This window comes from Scyliorhinus torazame, chromosome 10 (genome assembly GCF_047496885.1).
Source record: "Scyliorhinus torazame isolate Kashiwa2021f chromosome 10, sScyTor2.1, whole genome shotgun sequence".
NCBI classification, from domain to species: Eukaryota; Metazoa; Chordata; class Chondrichthyes; order Carcharhiniformes; family Scyliorhinidae; genus Scyliorhinus; species Scyliorhinus torazame.
The window spans coordinates 150,966,457-150,981,360 of NC_092716.1; the positions used below are offsets into that span (position 1 = coordinate 150,966,457).

Genomic DNA, 14,904 nt, shown 5'->3' on the forward strand with positions numbered 1-14,904 from the left:
TTGTGTTTTTGGTTATGAAGCTGATGGTGTGGTTTGTTGTGTTTCTGGTTATGAAGCTGATGGTGTGGGTTTTTGTGTTTTTGGTCATGAAGCTGATGGTGTAGTTTGTTGTGTTTCTGGTTATGAAGCTGATGGTGAGGTTTGTTGTGTTTTTGGTCATGAAGCTGATGGTGTGGTTTGTTGTGTTTCTGGTTATGAAGCTGTTGATGTGGTTTGTGTTTCTGGTTATGAAGCTGATGGTGTGGTTTGTTGTGTTTCTGGTTATGAAGCTGATGCTGTGGTTTGTTGTGTTTCTGGTTATGAAGCTGATGGTGTGGTTTATTATGTTTCTGGTTTTGAAGCTGATGGTGAGGTTTGTTGTGTTTCTGGTTATGAAGCTGATGATGTGGTTTGTGTTTCTGGTTATGAAGCTGATGGTGTGGTTTGTTGTGTTTCTGGTTATGAAGCTGATGGTGTGGTTTGTTATGTTTCTGGTTGTGAAGCTGATGGTGAGGTTTGTTGTGTTTTTGGTTCTGAAGCTGATGGTGAGGTTTGTTGTGTTTCTGGTTATGAAGCTGATGGTGAGGTTTGTTGTGTTTCTGGTTATGAAGCTGATGGTGAGGTTTGTTGTGTTTCTGGTTATGAAGCTGATGGTGAGGTTTGTTTTGTTTCTGGTTATGAAGCTGATGGTGAGGTTTGTTGTATTTCTGGTTTTGAAGCTGATGGTGAGGGTTGTTGTGTTTCTGGTTATGAAGCTGTTGATGTGGTTTGTGTTTCTGGTTATGAAGCTGATGGTGTGGTTTGTTGTGTTTCTGGTTATGAAGCTGATGCTGTGGTTTGTTGTGTTTCTGGTTATGAAGCTGATGGTGTGGTTTATTATGTTTCTGGTTGTGAAGCTGATGGTGAGGTTTGTTGTGTTTTTGGTTATGAAGCTGATGGTGAGGTTTGTTGTGTTTCTGGTTATGAAGCTGATGGTGAGGTTTGTTGTGTTTCTGGTTATGAAGCTGATGGTGAGGTTTATTGTGTTTCTGGTTATGAAGCTGATGGTGAGGTTTGTTGTGTTTCTGGTTATGAAGCTGATGGTGTGGTTTATTATGTTTCTGGTTATGAAGCTGATGGTGAGGTTTGTTGTGTTTCTGGTTATGAAGCTGATGATGTGGTTTGTGTTTCTGGTTATGAAGCTGATGGTGTGGTTTGTTGTGTTTCTGGTTATGAAGCTGATGGTGTGGTTTGTTATGTTTCTGGTTGTGAAGCTGATGGTGAGGTTTGTTGTGTTTTTGGTTCTGAAGCTGATGGTGAGGTTTGTTGTGTTTCTGGTTATGAAGCTGATGGTGAGGTGTGTTGTGTTTCTGGTTATGAAGCTGATGGTGAGGTTTGTTGTGTTTCTGGTTATGAAGCTGATGGTGAGGTTTGTTGTGTTTCTGGTTATGAAGCTGATGGTGTGGTTTGTTGTGTTTTTGGTTATGAAGCTGATGGTGTGGGTTGTTGTGTTTCTGGTTATGAAGCTGATGGTGAGGTTTGTTGTGTTTTTGGTTCTGAAGCTGATGGTGTGGTTTGTTGTGTTTCTGGTTATGAAGCTGATGGTGTGGTTTGTTGTGTTTTTAGTCATGAAGCTGATGGTGTGGTTTGTTGTGTTTCTGGTTATGAAGCTGATGGTGTGGTTTGTTGTGTTTTTGGTCATGAAGCTGATGGTGTGGTTTGTTGTGTTTTTGGTTATGAAGCTGATGGTGTGGTTTTATTGTGTTTCTGGTTATGAAGCTGATGGTGTGGTTTGTTGTGTTTTTGGTCATGAAGCTGATGGTGTGATTTGTTTTGTTTCTGGTTATGAAGCTGTTGGTGTGGTTTGTTGTGTTTTGGTTATGAAGCTGATGGTGTGGTTTGTTGTGTTTTTGGTTATGAAGCTGATGGTGTGGTTTGTTGTGTTTCTGGTTATGAAGCTGATGGTGTGGGTTTTTGTGTTTTTGGTCATGAAGCTGATGGTGTAGTTTGTTGTGTTTCTGGTTATGAAGCTGATGGTGAGGTTTGTTGTGTTTTTGGTCATGAAGCTGATGGTGTGGTTTGTTGTGTTTCTGGTTATGAAGCTGTTGATGTGGTTTGTGTTTCTGGTTATGAAGCTGATGGTGTGGTTTGTTGTGTTTCTGGTTATGAAGCTGATGCTGTGGTTTGTTGTGTTTCTGGTTATGAAGCTGATGGTGTGGTTTATTATGTTTCTGGTTATGAAGCTGATGGTGAGGTTTGTTGTGTTTCTGGTTATGAAGCTGATGATGTGGTTTGTGTTTCTGGTTATGAAGCTGATGGTGTGGTTTGTTGTGTTTCTGGTTATGAAGCTGATGGTGTGGTTTGTTATGTTTCTGGTTGTGAAGCTGATGGTGAGGTTTGTTGTGTTTTTGGTTCTGAAGCTGATGGTGAGGTTTGTTGTGTTTCTGGTTATGAAGCTGATGGTGAGGTTTGTTGTGTTTCTGGTTATGAAGCTGATGGTGAGGTTTGTTGTGTTTCTGGTTATGAAGCTGATGGTGAGGTTTGTTTTGTTTCTGGTTATGAAGCTGATGGTGAGGTTTGTTGTGTTTCTGGTTTTGAAGCTGATGGTGAGGGTTGTTGTGTTTCTGGTTATGAAGCTGTTGATGTGGTTTGTGTTTCTGGTTATGAAGCTGATGGTGTGGTTTGTTGTGTTTCTGGTTATGAAGCTGATGCTGTGGTTTGTTGTGTTTCTGGTTATGAAGCTGATGGTGTGGTTTATTATGTTTCTGGTTGTGAAGCTGATGGTGAGGTTTGTTGTGTTTTTGGTTATGAAGCTGATGGTGAGGTTTGTTGTGTTTCTGGTTATGAAGCTGATGGTGAGGTTTGTTGTGTTTCTGGTTATGAAGCTGATGGTGAGGTTTATTGTGTTTCTGGTTATGAAGCTGATGGTGAGGTTTGTTGTGTTTCTGGTTATGAAGCTGATGGTGTGGTTTATTATGTTTCTGGTTATGAAGCTGATGGTGAGGTTTGTTGTGTTTCTGGTTATGAAGCTGATGATGTGGTTTGTGTTTCTGGTTATGAAGCTGATGGTGTGGTTTGTTGTGTTTCTGGTTATGAAGCTGATGGTGTGGTTTGTTATGTTTCTGGTTGTGAAGCTGATGGTGAGGTTTGTTGTGTTTTTGGTTCTGAAGCTGATGGTGAGGTTTGTTGTGTTTCTGGTTATGAAGCTGATGGTGAGGTGTGTTGTGTTTCTGGTTATGAAGCTGATGGTGAGGTTTGTTGTGTTTCTGGTTATGAAGCTGATGGTGAGGTTTGTTGTGTTTCTGGTTATGAAGCTGATGGTGAGGTTTGTTGTGTTTCTGGTTAGGAAGCTGATGGTGAGGTTTGTTGTGTTTCTGGTTATGAAGCTGTTGATGTTGTTTTGTTTCTGGTTATGAAGCTGATGGTGTGGTTTGTTGTGTTTCTGGTTATGAAGCTGATGGTGAGGTTTGTTGTGTTTCTGGTTATGAAGCTGATGGTGAGGTTTGTTGTGTTTCTGGTTATGAAGCTGATGGTGAGGTTTGTTGTGTTTCTGGTTATGAAGCTGATGGTGAGGTTTGTTGTGTTTCTGGTTATGTAGCTGATGGTGAGGTTTGTTGTGTTTCTGGTTATGAAGCTGATGGTGAGGTTTGTTGTGTTTCTGGTTATGAAGCTGATGGTGAGGTTTGTTGTGTTTCTGGTTATGAAGCTGATGGTGAGGTTTGTTGTGTTTCTGGTTATGAAGCTGATGGTGAGGTTTGTTGTGTTTCTGGTTATGAAGCTGATGGTGTGGTTTGTTGTGTTCCTGGTTATGAAGCTGATGGTGTGGTTTGTTGTGTTTCTGGTTGTGAAGCTGATGCTGTGGTTTGTTGTGTTTCTGGGTATGAAGCTGATGATGTGGTTTGTTGTATTTCTGGTTATGAAGCTGATGGTGAGGTTTGTTGTGTTTCTGGTTATGAAGCTGATGGTGTGGTTTGTTGTGTTTTTGGTTATGAAGCTGATGGTGTGGTTTATTGTGTTTCTGGGTATGAAGCTGATGGTATGGTTTGTTGTGTTTCTGGTTATGAAGCTGATGGTGTGGTTTGTTGTGTTGTTGGTCATTAAGCTGATGGTGTGGTTTGTTGTGTTTCTGGTTATGAAGCTGATGGTGTGGTTTGTTGTGTTTTTGGTCATGAAGCTGATGGTGTGGGTTGTTGTGTTTCTGGTTCTGAAGCTGATGATGTGGTTTGTTGTGTTTCTGGTTATGAAGCTGATGGTGTGGTTTGTTGTGTTTCTGGTTATGAAGCTGATGGTGTTGGTTGTTGTGTTTTTGGTCATGAAGCTGATGGTGTGGTTTGTTGTGTTTCTGGTTATGAAGCTGATGGTGTGGTTTGTTGTGTTTTGGTTATGAAGCTGATGGTGTGGTTTGTTGTGTTTTGGTTATGAAGCTGATGGTGTGGTTTGTGTTTCTGGTTATGAAGCTGATGGTGATGTTTGTTGTGTTTTTGGTTATGAAGCTGATGGTGTGGTTTGTTGTGTTTCTGGTTATGAAGCTGATGGTGTGGGTTGTTGTGTTTCTGGTTATGAAGCTGATGGTGATGTTTGTTGTGTTTTTGGGTATGAAGCTGATGGTGTGGTTTGTTGTGTTTTTGGTTATGAAGCTGATGGTGTGGTTTGTTGTGATTTTGGTTATGAAGCTGGTGGTGTGGTTTGTTGTGTTTCTGGGTATGAAGCTGATGGTGTGGTTTATTGTGTTTTGGTTATGAAGCTGTTGGTGTGGTTTGTTGCGTTTCTGGTTATGAAGCTGATGGTGTGGTTTGTTGTGTTTTGGTTATGAAGCTGATGGTGACGTTTGTTGTGTTTCTGGTTATGAAGCTGATGGTGTGGTTTGTTGTGTTTTTGGTAATGAAGCTGATGGTGTGGTTTGTTGTGTTTTTGGTTATGAAGCTGATGGTGTGGGTTGTTGTGTTTCTGGTTATGAAGCTGATGGTGAGGTTTGTTGTGTTTTTGGTTATGAAGCTGATGGTGTGGTTTGTTGTGTTTCTGGTTATGAAGCTGATGGTGTGGTTTGTTGTGTTTTTAGTCATGAAGCTGATGGTGTGGTTTGTTGTGTTTCTGGTTATGAAGCTGATGGTGTGGTTTGTTGTGTTTTTGGTCATGAAGCTGATGGTGTGGTTTGTTGTGTTTTTGGTTATGAAGCTGATGGTGTGGTTTGTTGTGTTTCTGGTTATGAAGCTGATGGTGTGGTTTGTTGTGTTTTTGGTCATGAAGCTGATGGTGTGGTTTGTTGTGTTTCTGGTTATGAAGCTGTTGGTGTGGTTTGTTGTGTTTTGGTTATGAAGCTGATGGTGTGGTTTGTTGTGTTTTTGGTTATGAAGCTGATGGTGTGGTTTGTTGTGTTTCTGGTTATGAAGCTGATGGTGTGGGTTGTTGTGTTTTTGGTCATGAAGCTGATGGTGTAGTTTGTTGTGTTTCTGGTTATGAAGCTGATGGTGAGGTTTGTTGTGTTTTTGGTCATGAAGCTGATGGTGTGGTTTGTTGTGTTTCTGGTTATGAAGCTGTTGATGTGGTTTGTGTTTCTGGTTATGAAGCTGATGGTGTGGTTTGTTGTGTTTCTGGTTATGAAGCTGATGCTGTGGTTTGTTGTGTTTCTGGTTATGAAGCTGATGGTGTGGTTGATTATGTTTCTGGTTATGAAGCTGATGGTGAGGTTTGTTGTGTTTCTGGTTATGAAGCTGATGATGTGGTTTGTGTTTCTGGTTCTGAAGCTGATGGTGTGGTTTGTTGTGTTTCTGGTTATGAAGCTGATGGTGTGGTTTGTTATGTTTCTGGTTGTGAAGCTGATGGTGAGGTTTGTTGTGTTTTTGGTTCTGAAGCTGATGGTGAGGTTTGTTGTGTTTCTGGTTATGAAGCTGATGGTGTGGTTTGTTGTGTTTCTGGTTATGAAGCTGATGGTGAGGTTTGTTGTGTTTCTGGTTATGAAGCTGATGGTGAGGTTTGTTGTGTTTCTGGTTATGAAGCTGATGGTGAGGTTTGTTGTGTTTCTGGTTTTGAAGCTGATGGTGTGGTTTGTTGTGTTTCTGGTTATGAAGCTGTTGATGTGGTTTGTGTTTCTGGTTATGAAGCTGATGGTGTGGTTTGTTGTGTTTCTGGTTATGAAGCTGATGCTGTGGTTTGTTGTGTTTCTGGTTATGAAGCTGATGTTGTGGTTTATTATGTTTCTGGTTGTGAAGCTGATGGTGAGGTTTGTTGTGTTTTTGGTTATGAAGCTGATGCTGAGGTTTGTTGTGTTTCTGGTTATGAAGCTGATGGTGAGGTTTGTTGTGTTTCTGGTTATGAAGATGATGGTGAGGTTTGTTGTGTTTCTGGTTATGAAGCTGATGGTGAGGTTTGTTGTGTTTCTGGTTATGAAGCTGATGGTGTGGTTTATTATGTTTCTGGTTATGAAGCTGATGGTGAGGTTTGTTGTGTTTCTGGTTATGAAGCTGATGATGTGGTTTGTGTTTCTGGTTATGAAGCTGATGGTGTGGTTTGTTGTGTTTCTGGTTATGAAGCTGATGGTGTGGTTTGTTATGTTTCTGGTTGTGAAGCTGATGGTGAGGTTTGTTGTGTTTTTGGTTCTGAAGCTGATGGTGAGGTTTGTTGTGTTTCTGGTTATGAAGCTGATGGTGAGGTGTGTTGTGTTTCTGGTTATGAAGCTGATGGTGAGGTTTGTTGTGTTTCTGGTTATGAAGCTGATGGTGAGGTTTGTTGTGTTTCTGGTTATGAAGCTGATGGTGAGGTTTGTTGTGTTTCTGGTTATGAAGCTGATGGTGAGGTTTATTGTGTTTCTGGTTATGAAGCTGTTGATGTGGTTTTGTTTCTGGTTATGAAGCTGATGGTGTGGTTTGTTGTGTTTCTGGTTATGAAGCTGATGGTGAGGTTTGTTGTGTTTCTGGTTATGAAGCTGATGGTGAGGTTTGTTGTGTTTCTGGTTATGAAGCTGATGGTGAGGTTTGTTGTGTTTCTGGTTATGAAGCTGATGGTGAGGTTTGTTGTGTTTCTGGTTATGAAGCTGATGGTGAGGTTTGTTGTGTTTCTGGTTATGAAGCTGATGGTGAGGTTTGTTGTGTTTCTGGTTATGAAGCTGATGGTGAGGTTTGTTGTGTTTCTGGTTATGAAGCTGATGGTGAGGTTTGTTGTGTTTCTGGTTATGAAGCTGATGGTGAGGTTTGTTGTGTTTCTGGTTATGAAGCTGATGGTGTGGTTTGTTGTGTTCCTGGTTATGAAGCTGATGGTGTGGTTTGTTGTGTTTCTGGTTGTGAAGCTGATGCTGTGGTTTGTTGTGTTTCTGGGTATGAAGCTGATGATGTGGTTTGTTGTATTTCTGGTTATGAAGCTGATGGTGAGGTTTGTTGTGTTTCTGGTTATGAAGCTGATGGTGTGGTTTGTTGTGTTTTTGGTTATGAAGCTGATGGTGTGGTTTATTGTGTTTCTGGGTATGAAGCTGATGGTATGGTTTGTTGTGTTTCTGGTTATGAAGCTGATGGTGTGGTTTGTTGTGTTTTTGGTCATTAAGCTGATGGTGTGGTTTGTTGTGTTTCTGGTTATGAAGCTGATGGTGTGGTTTGTTGTGTTTTTGGTCATGAAGCTGATGGTGTGGTTTGTTGTGTTTCTGGTTCTGAAGCTGATGATGTGGTTTGTTGTGTTTCTGGTTATGAAGCTGATGGTGTGGTTTGTTGTGTTTCTGGTTATGAAGCTGATGGTGTTGGTTGTTGTGTTTTTGGTCATGAAGCTGATGGTGTGGTTTGTTGTGTTTCTGGTTATGAAGCTGATGGTGTGGTTTGTTGTGTTTTGGTTATGAAGCTGATGGTGTGGTTTGTTGTGTTTTGGTTATGAAGCTGATGGTGTGGTTTGTGTTTCTGGTTATGAAGCTGATGGTGATGTTTGTTGTGTTTTTGGTTATGAAGCTGATGGTGTGGTTTGTTGTGTTTCTGGTTATGAAGCTGATGGTGTGGGTTGTTGTGTTTCTGGTTATGAAGCTGATGGTGATGTTTGTTGTGTTTTTGGGTATGAAGCTGATGGTGTGGTTTGTTGTGTTTTTGGTTATGAAGCTGATGGTGTGGTTTGTTGTGATTTTGGTTATGAAGCTGGTGGTGTGGTTTGTTGTGTTTCTGGGTATGAAGCTGATGGTGTGGTTTATTGTGTTTTGGTTATGAAGCTGTTGGTGTGGTTTGTTGCGTTTCTGGTTATGAAGCTGATGGTGTGGTTTGTTGTGTTTTGGTTATGAAGCTGATGGTGACGTTTGTTGTGTTTCTGGTTATGAAGCTGATGGTGTGGTTTGTTGTGTTTTTGGTTATGAAGCTGATGGTGTGGTTTGTTGTGTTTTTGGTTATGAAGCTGATGGTGTGGGTTGTTGTGTTTCTGGTTATGAAGCTGATGGTGAGGTTTGTTGTGTTTTTGGTTATGAAGCTGATGGTGTGGTTTGTTGTGTTTCTGGTTATGAAGCTGATGGTGTGGTTTGTTGTGTTTTTAGTCATGAAGCTGATGGTGTGGTTTGTTGTGTTTCTGGTTATGAAGCTGATGGTGTGGTTTGTTGTGTTTTTGGTCATGAAGCTGATGGTGTGGTTTGTTGTGTTTTTGGTTATGAAGCTGATGGTGTGGTTTGTTGTGTTTCTGGTTATGAAGCTGATGGTGTGGTTTGTTGTGTTTTTGGTCATGAAGCTGATGGTGTGGTTTGTTGTGTTTCAGGTTATGAAGCTGTTGGTGTGGTTTGTTGTGTTTTGGTTATGAAGCTGATGGTGTGGTTTGTTGTGTTTTTGGTTATGAAGCTGATGGTGTGGTTTGTTGTGTTTCTGGTTATGAAGCTGATGGTGTGGGTTGTTGTGTTTTTGGTCATGAAGCTGATGGTGTAGTTTGTTGTGTTTCTGGTTATGAAGCTGATGGTGAGGTTTGTTGTGTTTTTGGTCATGAAGCTGATGGTGTGGTTTGTTGTGTTTCTGGTTATGAAGCTGTTGATGTGGTTTGTGTTTCTGGTTATGAAGCTGATGGTGTGGTTTGTTGTGTTTCTGGTTATGAAGCTGATGCTGTGGTTTGTTGTGTTTCTGGTTATGAAGCTGATGGTGTGGTTGATTATGTTTCTGGTTATGAAGCTGATGGTGAGGTTTGTTGTGTTTCTGGTAATGAAGCTGATGATGTGGTTTGTGTTTCTGGTTCTGAAGCTGATGGTGAGGTTTGTTGTGTTTCTGGTTATGAAGCTGATGGTGTGGTTTGTTATGTTTCTGGTTGTGAAGCTGATGGTGAGGTTTGTTGTGTTTTTGGTTCTGAAGCTGATGGTGAGGTTTGTTGTGTTTCTGGTTATGAAGCTGATGGTGAGGTTTGTTGTGTTTCTGGTTATGAAGCTGATGGTGAGGTTTGTTGTGTTTCTGGTTATGAAGCTGATGGTGAGGTTTGTTGTGTTTCTGGTTATGAAGCTGATGGTGAGGTTTGTTGTGTTTCTGGTTTTGAAGCTGATGGTGAGGTTTGTTGTGTTTCTGGTTATGAAGCTGTTGATGTGGTTTGTGTTTCTGGTTATGAAGCTGATGGTGTGGTTTGTTGTGTTTCTGGTTATGAAGCTGATGCTGTGGTTTGTTGTGTTTCTGGTTATGAAGCTGATGGTGTGGTTTATTATGTTTCTGGTTGTGAAGCTGATGGTGAGGTTTGTTGTGTTTTTGGTTATGAAGCTGATGGTGAGGTTTGTTGTGTTTCTTGTTATGAAGCTGATGGTGAGGTTTGTTGTGTTTCTGGTTATGAAGATGATGGTGAGGTTTGTTGTGTTTCTGGTTATGAAGCTGATGGTGAGGTTTGTTGTGTTTCTGGTTATAAAGCTGATGGTGTGGTTTATTATGTTTCTGGTTATGAAGCTGATGGTGAGGTTTGTTGTGTTTCTGGTTATGAAGCTGATGATGTGGTTTGTGTTTCTGGTTATGAAGCTGATGGTGTGGTTTGTTGTGTTTCTGGTTATGAAGCTGATGGTGTGGTTTGTTATGTTTCTGGTTGTGAAGCTGATGGTGAGGTTTGTTGTGTTTTTGGTTCTGAAGCTGATGGTGAGGTTTGTTGTGTTTCTGGTTATGAAGCTGATGGTGAGGTGTGTTGTGTTTCTGGTTATGAAGCTGATGGTGAGGTTTGTTGTGTTTCTGGTTATGAAGCTGATGGTGAGGTTTGTTGTGTTTCTGGTTATGAAGCTGATGGTGAGGTTTGTTGTGTTTCTGGTTATGAAGCTGATGGTGAGGTTTGTTGTGTTTCTGGTTATGAAGCTGTTGATGTGGTTTTGTTTCTGGTTATGAAGCTGATGGTGTGGTTTGTTGTGTTTCTGGTTATGAAGCTGATGGTGAGGTTTGTTGTGTTTCTGGTTATGAAGCTGATGGTGAGGTTTGTTGTGTTTCTGGTTATGAAGCTGATGGTGAGGTTTGTTGTGTTTCTGGTTATGAAGCTGATGGTGAGGTTTGTTGTGTTTCTGGTTATGAAGCTGATGGTGAGGTTTGTTGTGTTTCTGGTTATGAAGCTGATGGTGAGGTTTGTTGTGTTTCTGGTTATGAAGCTGATGGTGAGGTTTGTTGTGTTTCTGGTTATGAAGCTGATGGTGAGGTTTGTTGTGTTTCTGGTTATGAAGCTGATGGTGAGGTTTGTTGTGTTTCTGGTTATGAAGCTGATGGTGTGGTTTGTTGTGTTCCTGGTTATGAAGCTGATGGTGTGGTTTGTTGTGTTTCTGGTTGTGAAGCTGATGCTGTGGTTTGTTGTGTTTCTGGGTATGAAGCTGATGGTGAGGTTTGTTGTGTTTCTGGTTATGAAGCTGATGGTGAGGTTTGTTGTGTTTCTGGTTATGAAGCTGATGGTGAGGTTTGTTGTGTTTCTGGTTATGAAGCTGATGCTGTGGTTTGTTGTGTTTCTGGTTATGAAGCTGATGGTGTGGTTTATTATGTTTCTGGTTATGAAGCTGATGGTGAGGTTTGTTGTGTTTCTGGTTATGAAGCTGATGATGTGGTTTGTGTTTCTGGTTATGAAGCTGATGGTGTGGTTTGTTGTGTTTCTGGTTATGAAGCTGATGGTGTGGTTTGTTATGTTTCTGGTTGTGAAGCTGATGGTGAGGTTTGTTGTGTTTTTGGTTCTGAAGCTGATGGTGAGGTTTGTTGTGTTTCTGGTTATGAAGCTGATGGTGAGATTTGTTGTGTTTCTGGTTATGAAGCTGATGGTGAGGTCTGTTGTGTTTCTGGTTATGAAGCTGATGGTGAGGTTTGTTGTGTTTCTGGTTATGAAGCTGATGGTGAGGTTTGTTGTGTTTCTTGTTATGAAGCTGATGGTGAGGTTTGTTGTGTTTCTGGTTATGAAGCTGTTGATGTGGTTTGTGTTTCTGGTTATGAAGCTGATGGTGTGGTTTGTTGTGTTTCTGGTTATGAAGCTGATGGTGTGGTTTGTTGTGTTTCTGGTTATGAAGCTGATGGTGTGGTTTGTTATGTTTCTGGTTGTGAAGCTGATGGTGAGGTTTGTTGTGTTTTTGGTTCTGAAGCTGATGGTGAGGTTTGTTGTGTTTCTGGTTATGAAGCTGATGGTGAGGTTTGTTGTGTTTCTGGTTATGAAGCTGATGGTGAGGTTTGTTGTGTTTCTGGTTATGAAGCTGATGGTGAGGGTTGTTGTGTTTCTGGTTATGAAGCTGATGGTGAGGTTTGTTGTGTTTCTTGTTATGAAGCTGATGGTGAGGTTTGTTGTGTTTCTGGTTATGAAGCTGTTGATGTGGTTTGTGTTCCTGGTTTTGAATCTGATGGTGTGGTTTGTTGTGTTTCTGGTTATGAAGCTGATGCTGTGGTTTGTTGTGTTTCTGGTTATGAAGCTGATGGTGTGGGTTATTATGTTTCTGGTTGTGAAGCTGATGGTGAGGTTTGTTGTGTTTTTGGTTATGAAGCTGATGGTGAGGTTTGTTGTGTTTCTGGTTATGAAGCTGATGGTGAGGTTTGTTGTGTTTCTGGTTATGAAGCTGATGGTGAGGTTTGTTGTGTTTCTGGTTATGAAGCTGATGGTGAGGTTTGTTGTGTTTCTGGTTATGAAGCTGATGGTGAGGTTTGTTGTGTTTCTGGTTATGAAGCTGATGGTGAGGTTTGTTGTGTTTCTGGTTATGAAGCTGATGGTGAGGTTTGTTGTGTTTCTGGTTATGAAGCTGATGGTGAGGTTTGTTGTGTTGCTGGTTATGAAACTGATGGTGTGGTTTGTTGTGTTCCTGGTTATGAAGCTGATGGTGTGGTTTGTTGTGTTTCTGGTTGTGAAGCTGATGTTGTGGTTTGTTGTGTTTCTGGGTATGAAGCTGATGATGTGGTTTGTTGTATTTCTGGTTATGAAGCTGATGGTGAGGTTTGTTGTGTTTCTGGTTATGAAGCTGATGGTGAGGTTTATTGTGTTTTTGGTTATGAAGCTGATGGTGTGGTTTGTTGTGTTCCTGGTTATGAAGCTGATGGTGTGGTTTGTTGTGTTTCTGGTTGTGAAGCTGATGGTGTGGTTTGTTGTTTTTCTGGGTATGAAGCTGATGATGTGGTTTGTTGTATTTCTGGTTATGAAGCTGATGGTGAGGTTTGTTGTGTTTCTGGTTATGAAGCTGATGGTGAGGTTTATTGTGTTTCTGGTTATGTAGCTGATTGTGTGGTTTGTTGTGTTTCTGGTTATGAAGCTGATTGTGAGGTTTGTTGTGTTTTTGGTTATGAAGCTGATGGTGTGGTTTGTTGTGTTTTTGGTTTTGAAGCTGATGGTGTGGTTTGTTGTGTTTTTGGTTATGAAGCTGATGGTGTGGTTTGTTGTGTTTCTGGTTATGAAGCTGATGGTGTGGTTTGTTGTGTTTTTGGTTATGAAGCTGATGGTGTGGTTTGTTGTGTTTTTGGTTATGAAATTGATGGTGTGGTTTGTTGTGTTTCTGGGTATGAAGCTGATGGTGTGGTTTGTTGTGTTTCTGGTTATGAAGCTGATGGTGTGGTTTGTTGTGTTCCTGGTTATGAAGCTGATGGTCTGGTTTGTTGTGTTTTGGTTATGAAGCTGATGGTGAGGTTTGTTGTGTTTTTGGTTATGAAGCTGATGGTGTGGTTTGTTGTGTTTTTGGTTATGAAGCTGATGGTGTGGTTTGTTGTGTTTTGGTTATGAACCTGATGGTGTGGTTTGTTGTGTTTCTGGTTATGAAGCTGATGCTGTGGTTTGTTGTGTTACTGGTTATGAAGCTAATGGTGTGGTTTGTTGTGTTACTGGTTATGAAGCTGATGCTGTGGTTTGTTGTGTATTTGGTTATGAAGCTGATGGTGTGGTTTGTTGTGTTTCTGGTTATGAAGCTGATGGTGTGGGTTGTTGCGATTTTGGTTATGAAGCTGATGGTGTGGTTTGTTGTGTTTTTGGTTATGAAGCTGATGGTGTGGTTTGTTGTGTTTTTGGTTATGAAGCTGATGGTGTGGTTTGTTGTGTTTCTGGTTATGAAGCTGATGATGTGGTTTGTTGTGTTTCTGGTTATGAAGCTGATGGTCAGGTTTGTTGTGTTTCTGGTTATGAAGCTGATGGTGTGGTTTGTTGTCTTTCTGGTTATGAAGCTGATGGTGAGGTTTGTTGTGTTTTTGGTTATGAAGCTGATGGTGTGGTTTGTTGTGTTTCTGGTTATGAAGCTGATGGTGTGGTTTGTTGTGTTTTTAGTCATGAAGCTGATGGTGTGGTTTGTTGTGTTTCTGGTTATGAAGCTGATGGTGTGGTTTGTTGTGTTTTTGGTCATGAAGCTGATGGTGTGGTTTGTTGTGTTTTTGGTTAAGAAGCTGATGGTGTGGTTTGTTGTGTTTCTGGTTATGAAGCTGATGGTGTGGTTTGTTGTGTTTTTGGTCATGAAGCTGTTGGTGTGGTTTGTTGTGTTTTGGTTATGAAGCTGATGGTGTGCTTTGTTGTGTTTTTGGTTATGAAGCTGATGGTGTGGTTTGTTGTGTTTCTGGTTATGAAGCTGATGGTGTGGGTTGTTGTGTTTTTGGTCATGAAGCTGATGGTGTAGTTTGTTGTGTTTCTGGTTATGAAGCTGATGGTGAGGTTTGTTGTGTTTCTGGTTATGAAGCTGATGCTGTGGTTTGTTGTGTTTCTGGTTATGAAGCTGATGGTGTGGTTTATTATGTTTCTGGTTATGAAGCTGATGGTGAGGTTTGTTGTGTTTCTGGTTATGAAGCTGATGATGTGGTTTGTGTTTCTGGTTATGAAGCTGATGGTGTGGTTTGTTGTGTTTCTGGTTATGAAGCTGATGGTGTGGTTTGTTATGTTTCTGGTTGTGAAGCTGATGGTGAGGTTTGTTGTGTTTTTGGTTCTGAAGCTGATGGTGAGGTTTGTTGTGTTTCTGGTTATGAAGCTGATGGTGAGGTTTGTTGTGTTTCTGGTTATGAAGCTGATGGTGAGGTTTGTTGTGTTTCTGGTTATGAAGCTGATGGTGAGGTTTGTTGTGTTTCTGGTTATGAAGCTGATGGTGAGGTTTGTTGTGTTTCTGGTTTTGAAGCTGATGGTGAGGTTTGTTGTGTTTCTGGTTATGAAGCTGTTGATGTGGTTTGTGTTTCTGGTTATGAAGCTGATGGTGTGGTTTGTTGTGTTTCTGGTTATGAAGCTGATGCTGTGGTTTGTTGTGTTTCTGGTTATGAAGCTGATGGTGTGGTTTATTATGTTTCTGGTTGTGAAGCTGATGGTGAGGTTTGTTGTGTTTTTGGTTATGAAGCTGATGGTGAGGTTTGTTGTGTTTCTGGTTATGAAGCTGATGGTGAGGTTTGTTGTGTTTCTGGTTATGAAGCTGATGGTGAGGTTTGTTGTGTTTCTGGTTATGAAGCTGATGGTGAGGTTTGTTGTGTTTCTGGTTATGAAGCTGATGGTGTGGTTTAATATGTTTCTGGTTATGAAGCTGATGGTGAGGTTTGTTGTGTTTCTGGTTATGAAGCTGATGATGTGGTTTGTGTTTCTGGTTATGAAGCTGAT

General features: G+C 40.9%; 1 protein-coding gene across 2 annotated transcripts in view; it reads left to right on the plus strand.

Moving 5' to 3' along the window:
- The window catches only part of LOC140430971 (excitatory amino acid transporter 2-like), a 643,482-nt gene that overhangs the window by 399,232 nt on the left and 229,346 nt on the right, over nt 1-14,904 (plus strand). The gene's annotated exons all lie outside the window — the stretch shown is intronic.